The sequence below is a fragment of the Myxine glutinosa genome, chromosome 9 (assembly GCF_964187855.1).
Source record: "Myxine glutinosa chromosome 9, kmMyxGlut1.1, whole genome shotgun sequence".
NCBI classification, from domain to species: domain Eukaryota; kingdom Metazoa; phylum Chordata; class Myxini; order Myxiniformes; family Myxinidae; genus Myxine; species Myxine glutinosa.
In genome coordinates, this window is record NC_136269.1 from 36,817,618 (window position 1) to 36,823,928 (window position 6,311).

At 49.7% G+C, this 6,311-nt stretch overlaps 1 pseudogene; it reads right to left on the reverse strand.

The window, feature by feature from the left end:
* Positions 1 to 1,748: 1,748 nt before the first annotated feature.
* On the reverse strand, positions 1,749 to 2,939 carry LOC144893740 (18S ribosomal RNA; annotated as a pseudogene).
* Between the last annotated feature and the right edge of the window lie 3,372 nt (positions 2,940 to 6,311).

The following is a 6,311-nucleotide window of genomic DNA, read 5'->3' on the forward strand; positions in this document are numbered from 1 at the left end:
CCGCTCAATAGGCGCTCTCCAATGCGCTTTCCTCATGAGGCCTCTTTGCACAATCACGTCGCATAAGCCCTTTGGTATAAAGCACGATTCCTTCAGTCCTCTTATACAGTTCTCTCATAAGGGCCGTCCTTTTCAACGAGTGCAGTTGCGTCAGTCCTCTTGCACGAGCGCTGTTGCGTAAGTCCTCTCGGTCAGTCCTTTTACAAGGCCCCTCGCTCATCAGTCCTGTCCAAGGGCTTTGTGCATGCGTTTATATAGCGCCGCCCAGCGAACCCTCTGGAACTTGCCAGCCACGCTCTTACCACGCCCCTTAAGCCATCATGCCCATCGAGCCCTGGTTGGTTGTTGGCTCTCACCGTCTCCGCCTTTGACGTGCTGCTTGACGTGGCCACACCCCGACCTCGCGCTCCTCCCCCTTTCCAGGCCTACCTCGTGGCATTTGGCTGGTTTCGAGTGAAAACTCTTGCCAGCAGCATTTGCTGCTGGCAAAGGAGGTGGATTAGCTGAATCAGGGCGCGGGATGGATGCTGCCCAACCAAGTCGATTTGGAGGGTGGGCCGCAAAATGAATGGGACCTAAGCTTATTATTTCTTTTACACAACGCAGGTATCACTAATGGGAATGGCCTTATCCTACACACATACTATGACATAACTAATGTTCTAAGGTGGCCTACGTGTTGCTTGTGGACTAACTATGGGGGCAAATCTTTAACCTTTAATGATGGTATATGTACACTTCTCAGAACCGCAACAATATATTTAGTTTGTGCAAAGTAAATAATCGTCTTTGTTCACCCATTCAGGTTCAGAGGGGTGTTCAGCAAGGCTGTCCTTTGTCAGGGTTGCTGTTTAGCCTTTCTCTTGAGCCCCTACTCATAAGTCTTAGAGCCTCTCTTTCTGGCTTTGTGCCTTCTCCAGAAGAGAACCACATCATGGTATCAGCATATGCTGATGTCTGTGTAATCATTAAGAATGATAAGGACCTAACTATTCTTGTTGAGTCCTTACACAGGTTTCATCTTGCTTCATTCACGTTTGCGGTGCAATTGGCAAAAGGGCAAAGCTTTCTGGGTGTCCTCAGCTCCCGGTACATTGGGTAGGCTTCCCTTCACTCCCCCTCAGTCTCTTCCAAGAGACATCTTTGACAAGAGAAGGGGTTAAATGGAGAAAAAAAAATATGGAGAAATTAAATATAATAGAAAATTATGAAAAAAGAAAGAAAAAAAATTTGAAAATGGAGAAAATGGAGAAATTTTTGAAATTGTTTTTTTTTGGGAAAAACGAATATTTTAATTAATTAATTATTTTATTTGTTTACTTAATTATTTTATTTTTTAAATTAATTATTTTATTTAACTAATTAATTAATTATTTGTTGGGCTGTCCCAGATGTCTCATTTCTATCCTACTGTTGTCATTCGATCGATCGACGTTCCATCGCTCTGCCATTTTTCGGCCTGACACTCGACTGTGCTGTTGGGAGGCACATCCGTGACAAACGCCGACAGTGTCTTCCACCTTTCCCTGGGTCACGTTGTTCGGGTTGTTAGCGTCAGTGCGCACTGCCCGCCGCCCGGCCACCCTCAAAAGAACCGAGGTCCATGTCCATCGAATGGTGGCGCCACGCAGCGGATCGAGCACGGCTTTCGCCCTTCGCTCGCCTCGGCTCGGCGTGTCGACCAGCGCAGCACTGCTGCGTGGACGATCACGTACATCTCGCTCACACACTCTTGTCCCAATAATGATCCTTCCACAGGTTCACCTACGGAAACATTGTTACGACTTTTACTTCCTCTAGACAGTCAAGTTCGCTCATCTTTTCAGCGCACCGGCACGAGCCGAGAACGGCCCGTGCAGGGGCTGATCCGAGGATCTCACCAAATCGTCCGATCGGTAGTAGCGACGGGCGGTGTGTACAAAAGGCAGGGACTTAATCAACGCGAGCTGATGACTCGCGCTTAATGGGAATTCCTTGTTCATGGGACACTGTCTCAAGCCAAAATCCCCATCACGGACATGGCTCAGCCGTTTACCCGAGCCTGACGGTGAAGGGCAAGGTACACGCTGGCCAGTCCAGCGTAGCATGCGTGCGGCCCGGGTCATCGAAGGGCATCACAGACGTGTTATTGCTCCATCTCGCACAGCTTGCAGGCGCTCGTCCCTCTAACAAGTTATTCCGCCGGCCACACCAGGGTCGCTGAACTGATTAGCATGTCGGAGTCGAGCTCGTTATCGGAATCAACCAGACAGATCACTCCACCAACAAAGAACAGCCATGCACCACCACCCACAGAATCCTGAAAGAGCTCTCAGTCTATCAATCCTTCTTGTGTCCGGCCCAGGTGAGCTTTCTCATGTTGAGTCAAATTGAGCCGCAGGCTCCAATCCTGGTGGTGCCTTTCCGTCAATTCCTTTAAGTTTCAGCTTTGCAACCATACTCCCCCCAGAACCCAGAAACTCCTGGTTTCCCTTATGGCTGCCGGACGGGTCATGCCATTGGACGCCACCTGATCGGCAAAGTTTACCGTCGAAACTAGGGCGGTATCTGATCGCCTTCGTGCCTCCGACCTTCGTTCTTGATTAAGGAAAACATTCTTGGCAAATGCTTTCGCTTTAGTCCGTCTTGCGCCGGTCCCAGAATTTCACCTCTCGCGGCGCAGTACGAATGCCCCCGGCAGTCCCTCTCAATCATGACCTCCCTCCCGCAAAACCAAAAAATAGGACCGAGGCCCTATTCCATTATTCCCAGCTGCGGTGTACAGGCTCTACCGACCCACTCTGAGCACTCCAGGCTCCTCAAGGTAAACACTTTCGGCTCACAAAGGTAAATCGTCCTCGCAAGCACTGTTATCAGGCAGCAGAGCACAGGGAGAGTTCGTGCTATTTCTCGATCACACCTCTCTATGACAGAGGGAGCTTAGCATGGAGGAGATCGTTCGGGGGCAGCAGGCAAGAAAGAGCGAGACTGTTCACAGAGAGCGAGCTGGAGGCAGAGAGCGCTGGGGCAGAGAGAGTTCGTTCACAGACCTCTTGGACAGAAACTCTGACTATCTCCCAGCTCTGACTCGCACACTCTCTCCGACTCTGACTGGGGCGGGGGACCCGGGGCAGGGTTTTATAGTCCCGCCCAGAGTTCCACCAGAATATTCCAAGCCCCTTCCCGGGCTGTCGTTGTTAGCCACTCCCCTTGAGCTCCAATTGGCTGCTCGCCGCTTACCGGGCACTCCCCTGCAGCTCCTCCCTTGGGCCTTCCAGACTTGTTCCAGGCCCTAGCACGTGGAATTTCAGCCCAATTGAGGCCTACACTCACTGGCCTGCTCAACGCATACTAACACAGGAAAGGAGACGATGCTTACATTTAATAAGATATAACTGAACTAAGCAAGGCTACATGTTGTAGTGCAACTCACTAAGAGGGGGGGGGGGGGTACCTTTATTCTCAAAACTGCAACAATATACTGTAAATGAAAAAGACTCGTAATACGATTGCCCCTCGTGGTCCTCATGATGCACCATGCCAGGTGCCGAGGAGTAACCACCTCGGACATCCCCGAGGTCTCAACCCCCTCCGAGAAACTCGCTCGGGTGGCGCCCCGATGGGCCAAGGACACCACACTCCACCAGACCGCCGTGCTGCCTGTGTCATGCCACAACACCTGTAGTCGGACCCCACGTCCAAATCTCGCCAGCGCAGCCCCCCAGCTGCCTGGCATAACCCACTTTAGAAAGGTATACATTTTCCATTGGGCCGGGACCAATGACCTCTCTTGGTCTGAATTTCGCAGCCCGGGGACCAACTCCCTCATTTGGCTGCTCCAAATCGAATTCCCATTTCAATTTCAGTTGAATTTCATTAAAAAAATTTCGGCCTTGTGTGCCCAACCGCAGCTTCAGGTGACAACCACTTATTTGGGTTTTCCTGCCCCTCGCTGCAGCTGTTCCAAATTCACTATGGGGATCGCTTTTTCCAGGGCTCTATTTTACGATCCCCCATGTCCGAATCCATCTCAGGGCCAAAACACCTCCCCAGCTGGGTATTCAATTTCTGAACGTCCTGTGCCCAGATGTGGCTTGTGGTGAGGGCCCCGTGGGTCACCTTAATCTCATCCTGGACATGCTTAACGGACCGACTCACCTCATCTCGCAGACTCTGTTGGACTCAAGCAAACTCTACCTTGATGGTACTGTCCAAGGTGCTCGACCGCAATAATGTAACCCTTCATCAATGCTTTCCCCAACCAATTGTTGTCCCAACAGGTCTTTGTCTACCAACACCCGCTCTGGTTCCGTTACACGGGCCTCCAATTCCTTTACCTCTTCCACTAAACTACCGCCTTGGGGCTGCAAAAATCCCAATTCCTCCCCATGCTACTGCATTCCGGCATCCACACAGGTCCGACAGCCTTTCAGGTCCTCTTCCAACAAACATTTCCCCTTCTGTTCCCGTAATTCATTCTTTTGTTCTCTTTGGACTTTCATCTTTTTCGTTGGGGCTTTCATTTCTTCAATTTCGTTTTCCAGTTGCTCATTTATTCCCTCAATCTTACTATAATTCACCAAATGTCCATCCGTCTGTCTGTCTGTCTGTCCGTTCGAATGTACCGCAAAATCGGCTGAACCGATCGCAACAATATTGTTATGAATTTGTGTAGAGTGATATATAGAGCCAGGTAGATCTGAATAGGTATCATGCTTCGTCTGTCGTGATAGGGAATCTACCTGTAATAAGTTCGGTGTTTAGCCTGGTTTGTCGGGATAAGCTGTATTGGTGTCCCCGCTATGAGGCAGCAGGGCATGCTCGGTAGTACAGGGATTATGGATAAGATTCCCTATCGCGACAGACACGATACTTCGTCATCCCCTCTGTGAGCTGTGAGCGAACGGACCTCGTGTGCGACTGACGAGGAGTTTGGACTTGGAGCGAGGCGTGCCATGGAGCGGACGAGGCTGGGGCAAGCGGCGTTGGCTCGGGGCCTGGCAGATCGTGGGCGAAGCGGACGGAGGGTATCTTCGTGTCGGAGCTCGGAGCCGCATTGGACGGTGGACACGACTACTGACAGATAAGGCCGCACCCCACAGAACACTACACGACGGGACAGTTATTTTATTAATTCATTTTCCTCTGTCTCGTATTTGGAAGTCGGTGTGCGGGATCCCAATTTAGGACCTTTATTTATTATCGCATTTCCCTGTTCCAACTTTTAAAAAAAATAAACACTTGTATTATTTTCTTCTCCGTTCAAATCTTGTGTTTGTTTGAGTTAATCCCCTGCAGGATTGGAGCTGCAGTCGGATCGCTATAGGTAAGCGCTTCCGCTCTTCTTCTTCCCTTCTTTCTCCCGTGCCTTTATAGCAAAATCCGTATTTGGTCGTTGCCTCCATTAAAGCCGTTCGGTCCTCCGCGAGCCCTGGTGTTAACCTGGAAGAGTTTGCGCGACAATATTTTGGGTGGGTAATCCTGGGATCTCCAGGAGTAAAATAGGCCATTTAGTTTTTCCAATTTCAGCTTTGGTCTCCAGCATTCTCAGGTTTGGACTCCTGCATAACATCCACGTTCGCATAACATTCATTGTGACGATGTTTCCATTGTGACGATGTTGTTTTCCTGGGTGCCACACAAACGGCTGCACCGATCGCTGCACAGCTGCACCGATCAGACTCGGTGACCTCGGACAAAGACCTTTGATAAGGACACAGGTTGAATCCCTGCTTGAGAGAATTCCAACCCCCTCCCCACCATCACGGCCGTCTCTCCAACTCACAATCCCACGAGATATGCGGACAGGACGACCTAAAACCAATATAAACATCATTAAACATCATTCGTATATAAACATCATTAAAAGTCTCCCTCGCTGTCTCCATCAATCTTGCCAAGGTCGTAACACCTATCGGCCCAAAACCCTTTTAACTGTTGATTTGGTAGTTTTTACAATGAAGGAAACACGTATTGGGAGTACATACGACATCGGGAGTACTAACTGCACACGTCTTCAGTATCAAGCTTAAATCTCTCATGGCGGATCTGAAGAGCGGAATGCTTGGAGAAGTGGTGAGCCGCTTCGGCATGAAGGAGGATCAGAAACGTGGACTCCCACACTGCCACATCCTGCTGATACTTGCTCCCGCATGATGTTATTTTTCCGGGTGCCGCACAAATGGCTGCACCGATCGAGATTTAACGGATGTTTATATAAATCGTTTAAAAGAAAAAAAGCCTTCAATTTCTGATATTTAGCCTTTTCATTTGGGCCTCCCAATTGAAGCCCCGCCCTTAGGGTGGGTACCGTTGCTAGTTTTTTTTTTTTA